The 7,669-nt window shown below is 41.4% G+C and overlaps 1 long non-coding RNA gene across 1 annotated transcript; it reads right to left on the bottom strand.

Moving 5' to 3' along the window:
- Positions 1–207: 207 nt before the first annotated feature.
- LOC135231271 (uncharacterized) lies at positions 208–7,316 on the bottom strand. Its single transcript, XR_010321952.1, has 3 exons — positions 6,083–7,316; positions 5,159–5,224; positions 208–374 (listed from the first exon to the last, which is right to left on the bottom strand). It is a non-coding gene; the product is annotated as an uncharacterized LOC135231271 (long non-coding RNA).
- Positions 7,317–7,669: the final 353 nt, after the last annotated feature.

The raw sequence follows: 7,669 nt of genomic DNA, 5'->3' as shown, positions 1-7,669 counted from the left end.
GAAATACTACAAATGGATGGCTTTAATAAAAAGAAGTTTATTCTCACTGTCTAGTAGGCTACAAGACCAAATTCAAGGCACCAGCTCCAGAGGAAGGCTTTCTCCCTCTGTCAGCTCTGGAGGAAGGTCCTTGTCATCCACCTTCCCTTGGTCTGGGAGCATCTCTGTGCAGGGAAAAAAAAAAAAAAAACCAGGACAAAAGGACGTGCTCTGCTCCTGGTGCTTCTTTCTTGGAGTTATGAGGTTCCCACGTCTCTCTGCTAGCTTCTTTCTTTTATATCTCAAAAGAGATTGGCTTAAGACACCACCTAATCTTGTAGACCTCATCAATATAATTGTCGCTAATCCACCTTATTGCATCACAGTGACAGGATCTACAACACATAGGGAAATCACATCAGAAGATAAAATGGTAGACAGTCATACAAGGTAATCATGACCTAGCCAAGCTGACAGATATTTTGGGGGACACAATTCAATCTGTGACAAACATGTATCAAGACTTCATTTCTCTTACTGACTGCATAGTATTCTATTATATGTACGTACCACTTTTGTTTATCCATTCATCTGTTGATGGGCATTTAGGTTGTTTCCACCTTTTACCTATTGTGAATAGTGCTGCAGTGAACATAGGTGTACAAGTATCTGTCTGAGTCTTTTGGGTATATACCTGGAAGTGGAATTGCTGGGTCATATGGTAGTTCTATTTTTAGTTTTTTGAGAAACTACCACACTATTTTCCACAATAGCCATACCATTTTTGCATTCTTACCAGGAATGAATGAAGTTTCCAATTTCCGTACATCCTCATCAATATTTGCTATTTTGTTGTTGTTGTTTTTTTAAATCTTAACCATCCTAGTGGGAGTAAAATGGTATCTCATTGTGGTTTTGATTTGGATCTCTCTGATGGCTAATGAGGCTGAGCATCTTTTCATGCAGTTGGTGGCCATTCCAATGTCCTCTTTAGTGAAATTATTCAGTCCTTTGCCCATTTTATAATTGGGTTATTTGTCCTTCTGTTGTGAAGCTGTTGAAGTTTTATATATATTTTTGTTATTCGATTCTTATCAGATACATGGTTTCTGAAGATATTCTCCCAATCAATAGTTTGTCTTTTCACTTTTTTGGTAAAGTCTTTCGATGAAAAAAGGCTTTTAATTTTTATGAGGTCCATTTATTTGTCTTTTGCTATGTGTGCTTTTGTTATTATATTTGACAATCCCTTGTTAAAAGCTAGGTCTGGCAGCACTGCCCCTGCATTTTCTTCTAAGAATTTTATGGTTTTAGTTTGTACATTTAAGTCCGATCCATTTTGAATTTGTTTTTATGTATAGTGTGAAGCATGGATTCTGTTTAATTTTTCTGCATGGGGAAATCCAGTTTTCCCAGCACCATTTATTGGAGATTCTTCTTTCCCCATCAAACGGACTTAACACTCTTGTCAAAAATCAGTTGACTATAGATGTTTGGGTTTATTTCTGGACTCTCAATTCTATTCCATTGGTCTATGTGTCTATTCTTATACCAGTACTAGGCTGTTTTGATTACTGTAGCTGTATGTTTTAAAATCAGGAAGTGTGAGTCCTTCTACTTTGTTCTTCTCTTTCAACATTGCTTTAGCTATTTGGGGCCTTTTGCCATTCCACATACAGTTGAAGATTAGTTTTTCCATTTCTATAAAGAAGGCTGTTAGAATATTGGTCTATAAAGAAGGCTGTTAGAATATTGGTCAGGATTGCATTGAATCTATAGATTGCTTTGGATAGTACTGACATCTTAACAATATTAAGTCTTCCAATCTATGAACAAGGACCATCTTTCCATTTATTTAAGTCTTCTTTAATCTCTTTCAGCAGTGTTTTATCATTTTCAGGGATGTCTTTCACATCCCTGATTAAATTTATTCCTAGGTATTTTATTCTCTTAGATGCTATTGTAAACGGAATCGTTTCCCTAATTTCTCTTTCAGATATCTCATTGCTGGTTTGTAGAAACCCAGCTGATTTTGTTTGTTGATCTTGTACCCAGCAACTGTACTAAATTCATCTATTAGCTCTAGAAGCTTTCTTATGGAGTCTTTGGGATTTTCTATATATAGGCTCATGTAATCTGCAAATAGAGATAATTTTACTTCTTTTCCAAGCCGGATACCTTTTATTTCTTTTTTCTTGTCTTATTGCTCTGGCTAGGATGCAGAATTTTGAAATCACGATTTTAAATGATCAAAGTTTTACTGCCACCTGCCTGTCAGTTTGTCATACTGTGGCGACTTGCATGTTCTGTTAGGCTGGAAGCCATGCCACTGGCATTTCAAATATCAGCAGGGTCACCCATGGTTGACATGGTTCAGCAGAGCTTTCATACAAAGACAGACTAGGAAGAAAAGTGTGGTGACCTACTTCCAAAAACCAGCCAATGAAAACCTTATGAATCACAACAGAACATTAATGCATATAAATTCTGGAAGATGAACCCCTAGTTTGGAAGATACACAAAATACACAGTGGCTGCTACAACAGACTCAGGGTACCAACAACAGTAAAGATGGTGCAGGACTGGGCAATGTTGTGTTCTGATGTATATGGGGTCGCCATGAGTCAGAGCTGACTCAGTGGCAGCTAACAACAACAAAATTTTAAGCTGGTAACTCCTGAGGAAATTCCCTGCCATGCTCTTTCCCTTCCTCAGCAATACCCTGACTGGGGCTCTCTGGCCAGGGTGGCAAAAGGACCTCTGTCCCTGTGTTATCATCTTTGGACAATCACGGGGATGGATGGGCCTTTGCTTATGCAGGGGCCACTCTCCCCTCACCATGCTAAATATGTTCTTTCATTGACTTGAAAGCACTTTTCATATTCCTTGCCCAAAATGTCAAATTTTCTAATTTCTGACTTGAGAAAAGACTCACTTTTGGAGGGAGACAGACTCCTGAGTACTTGGAGAAGGAGTAAGCAGAGAAGTCCAGGAAAGTGGATCCTTTACAAGGTCATACTGAGGTTAGGGCCAGTGCAGTCATCACTTAGACCACTGTGGCTTGAGTGTGAGTCAAGACATTAGTTTTAAGGGTGGAGGCTTCTAAAAGAAATGAACGGATTTATTTTCTCAGATGCCAATTCAGCTGAAAGCGTGCCCCTATTCCCTCTGGCTCTGGTTGACGGCTATGAGAAGGCCTATCTCCAGGTGGGGGACTAAAGGCCGGCAAAGGAGTTGTATGGATTACACTGGGGTTACTATTTCAGAACCAAGAGGTAACTCCACAGCCCTGTATCCTGTTCTTTCCTCTGCTGCCCACACCCTGCCTGGTGGAACACTAGTTTCTAATTCCATGGTCCTGTATTTCTTCAAGAATAAATAAAGTCAGACCACAACTCTCCCTTTCTGCTAAGACTAATAAAATTACCAAATGCCCATTGAAAAAAAATTATGGTCAGCAATCAAATGTGGAAAAGAGTACAATTCCATATTATAAACTTTGAAAAGGGTTGCCAAGGAAAGAAAAACAATTCTAGCACTCCCCAAAGTAGCTCCTAACTTTACCTTCTCCCTTTCTAAAATTAGGACTAGTGAAAAGGAAGGTTAATCAATAAGACCCTGATAATTCTCACAAATACTCTCTAGTTTGGAAATAATGAAACATCTTAAAAATACTGATAAGGACTAATGGATTGAGAACCCAGATGCAAAACCATCCATCTATGAGCAGCTGATAATTTGAGAAAGGGCCAAAGACCATTAAATGGGGGAAAAGACAGTTTCTTTAACAAATGGTGCTGCCATAACTGGATGTCCATCTGTAAAAAATGAAACAAGATCCATACCTCACACCATACACAAAAACTAACTCAAAATGGACCAAAGACCTAAATATAAAATCTAAAATGATAAAGAATCATGGCAAAAAAAATAAAGACAATGCTACGGGCCCTATACATGGCATAAATAGTATACAAACCATAACTAACAATGTATAAACACCAGAAACTAGAAAACTGGGAGCTCCCAAAAATTAAACACCTAGGCTCAAGAAAAGGCTTCACCAAAAAACTAAAAAGAGAATCTACAGACTGGGAAAAAATTTTTGGCTACGACATATCTGACAAGAGTCTAATCTCTAAAATCTACAAAATACTTCAATACCTCAATAACAAAAAGGCAAATAATCCAATTAAAAAATGGGCAAAGGATATGAACAGACACTTCACCAAAGAAGACATTCAAGCTGCTAACAGACACATGAGGAAATGCTCACATTCATTAGCCATTTAAAAAAAAAAACAAAAACCTGCTGCTGTCAAGTCAATTCCAACTCATAGTGACCCTGTTGAGAAATTAAAATAAAACTACAATGAGATACCATCTCACCCCAACAATTCTGGCATTATTCAAAAAAACAGAAAATAACAAATGTTGGAGAGGTTGCAAGGAGATTGGAACACTTACGCACTGCTGGTGAGAATGTGAAGTTATACAGCCATTTTGGAAATTGATATGGTGCTTCCTTAAAAGCTAGAAATAGGAATACCATACTACCCAGTAATCCCACTCCTAGGGATATTCCCCAGAGAAGAAATAAGAGCCATCACACAAATAGACATATGCACACCAATGTTCACTGTAGCACTATTCACAATAGCAAAAAGATGGCAACAATCTAAATGCCCATCAACAGGTGAATGGATAAACAAATTATGGTACATAAACACAATGGAATACTATGCAACGATAAAGAACAATGATGAATCTGCCAAAATCTCACAACATGAATGAATCTGAAGGGCATTCATTATGCTGAGTGAAAAAACCAGACACAAAAGAACAAACACTGTATGAGACTACTATTATAAGAACTCAAGAAAAGTTTTACCCACAGAAAAAAACATCCTTTGATGGTTACGAGGGTGGGAAGAGAGGGAAAAGGGAAATCACTAACTAGGTAGTAGACAACTGTCAACTTTGGTGAAGGGAAGGGCAACACACAATATAGGGGAAGTCAACACAACATACCAAAGCAAAGGCATAGAAGTTTCCTAGACATATCCAAACACCTTCAGGGATCGAGTTGCTGGGGCAGGGGGCTGGGGACCATAGTCTTGGAGGATGTCTAGGTCAATTGACATAGCATAGTTCATACAGAATATGTCCTTCATCCTACCTTGGTGAGTAGCGTCTTAAAAGCTTGTGAGTGGCCATCTAAGACGCATCTTTGGTTCCATCACATCTGGAGCAGAGGAGAATGAAGAAAACAAAAGACATAGGGAAAATATTAGCCCAGAGGGCTAAAGGACCACATGAACCAGAGCCTCTACCAGCCTGAGCCCAGAAGATCCAGATGGTGCCCGGCTGTCAACCACCTTCTTCTCTGGCAAGTATCACAATAGAGAGTCCCAGGAAGAACAGGAGAAAAATGTAGAACAAAAATCAAATTAACAATAAAAGACCAGACTTACTGGTCTGACAGAAACTGAAGGATACCCCAAGATTATGGCCATCAGACACCCTGCTAACTCAGAATTCAAACAACTCTGAAAGCCCACTTTTCAGACAAAGATTAGACAGGCCTATAAAACAAACAACAACACACATGAGGAATGTGCTTCTTAGTTCAATCAAATATATGAGATCAAACTGGCAACTCCTGCTCAAAAGCAAGACAGAAGACGAGAAAGGACAGGCGCTGGATGAATGGGCACAGGGAACCTGGAGTGGAAAGGGGGAGGGTGCTGTCACATTGTGGGAATTGCAACCAATGTCACAAAACATTATGTGTATAAATTTTTGAATGAGAAATTAACTTGAGTTGTAAACTTTCACTTAAAGCACAATAAAATTAAAAAATATATACCAAACAAACAAACAAAAAAAACCCAAACTCAGTGCTGTCGAGTCGACTCTGACTCATAGCGACCCTATAGGACAGAGTAGAACTGCCCCATAGAGTTTCCAAGGAGCACCTGGCAGATTCAAACTGCTGACCCTTTGGTTAGCAGCCGTAGCACTTAACCATTATGCCACCAGGGTTTCCGAAAAAAACACATATTGATAGAAAATATCTCATGAAGATAAAAGCTCTACTCACCCACAGACTCTCAGGATCTTAGCTCTTTTCCAGAGTTCCACAAATTTGGAAGAATGACTGAGGTACCCACACCATATTAAGAAATGCCCTCAATGAGGAAGAACGAAATCTAGATCAGAACATTACACAAAATCTCAGGAGAAGGCAGAACGCAGGTTTACCAGTAAAGGCTGCAGAGAACCCTAACAGAAACTCCCGTGTCTCCTCCCCACCAAGTTAGCAGGTAGAGAAAAGTGGCTGTAACTACAAAAACCTCAATCCCCAAACTGTAGGTCAGAAGGACAGACGACACAAAAGTTAAAAAGTGTATCAAAAAGAATCCAACCACATTCTAATAGAAACAGAAAGTAAACATGCAAAAAACCAAACACCAAACAAAAAAAAGGAAGAAGGACAAACATCCATACAAAGGACAGATGAAGAAACCTGTCTAGGGAAGAAAGAAAAAAACCTAATTAAAGGGAGAGAAGTAAGTTCAAAGTACCCAGGTGGTGTCCACTGGCCTGGCATGCACACGTGCACATTGGGCCTGGCAGCTTGTGGACTGCTTGTGCGCGTGACCCCGCGTCCCACTCATACACTTGTGGGGCAGCTCCCACCCGATCCTTCCCCTCTCCCATAAGTTCTCCCTGTCCTCTCCCTGCTTGAGGGTGCAGGTGACTGTCTGGTCGACCTTCACCCCCTTTCAAGGATTCAGGACCTAGGCCACTTGGGGTCCCCAGGGATCTTCAGCTCTGGTGGGACAGGGGCACTGCAAGACACTTAAGTCTCCATGAGGCTAGGCCTGAGCCAGAGACCTGAGACCCTCCCCCGACAGTCCCGCTCCAGACTACCAAGGACCCTCCATGTGATGCCTGCCAACAGGAACAACTCTGCAGGGGCCCTGATTAAACCCCATAGCCCTGGCTCTTGTTTGCAGGGGAGCCAAACAGGCTATCAGGGACCCAGACCATCTCCCCATCCTGCACTATCAGGACAGGCCCCCAAGGCCCAGCTAAGGGCCTCCTCACCCCAGGTCCCCTGCACCAGCTAGGGGAGGACCATATACCTTTGGGTCCCAGCACTCAGAAAGAACTCACTCCTTGCTCCTATTTCCCTTCTGTCTCTTCTAGGCTAGAGCCTGCTATAAATAAACGCTGGGATGGAATTCTTGCCCCTCCCTCATCCTGTGCCTCTTTTTCTAGTCCCCGTATCTCTCTGGGCCTCAGTTTTTCTTTTCTGCAGGATGGGGGTGCCATCTGCCCTGCCCAACTCACCAGTGGTACAGGAAGATGAGATAGGGCTTAGAGAACAACTTCTAGGAATCTCAGGTCATTCCTAATTGTGGGGCTAGTGGCTGGGAGTGGGTGGTCAGCTCGCCAAAGAGAAATGACAGTGATGGCTATACTTATAGTTCACCTTTATGGCACACACACACCAAGCCTTCCTGATATTCTCTCTCCACCACGGGGGTGAGGAAACAGGCCCAGAGGTCTTGGAGCCCAGAAGTCTGGCAATGAGCCTGTGCTGGTTGTTCTTAACTCGTTCCCTTTCCCCATTTCCAGTCTTTGGGCTCACCTCCTCCACACCTGGCCCTGGCCTTGAAGA

Source organism: Loxodonta africana, chromosome 4, assembly GCF_030014295.1.
Source record: "Loxodonta africana isolate mLoxAfr1 chromosome 4, mLoxAfr1.hap2, whole genome shotgun sequence".
Classification (NCBI taxonomy): domain Eukaryota; kingdom Metazoa; phylum Chordata; class Mammalia; order Proboscidea; family Elephantidae; genus Loxodonta; species Loxodonta africana.
Note: the sequence above shows the minus strand (reverse complement) of the source record. Positions and strands in the feature narration are given on the sequence as shown.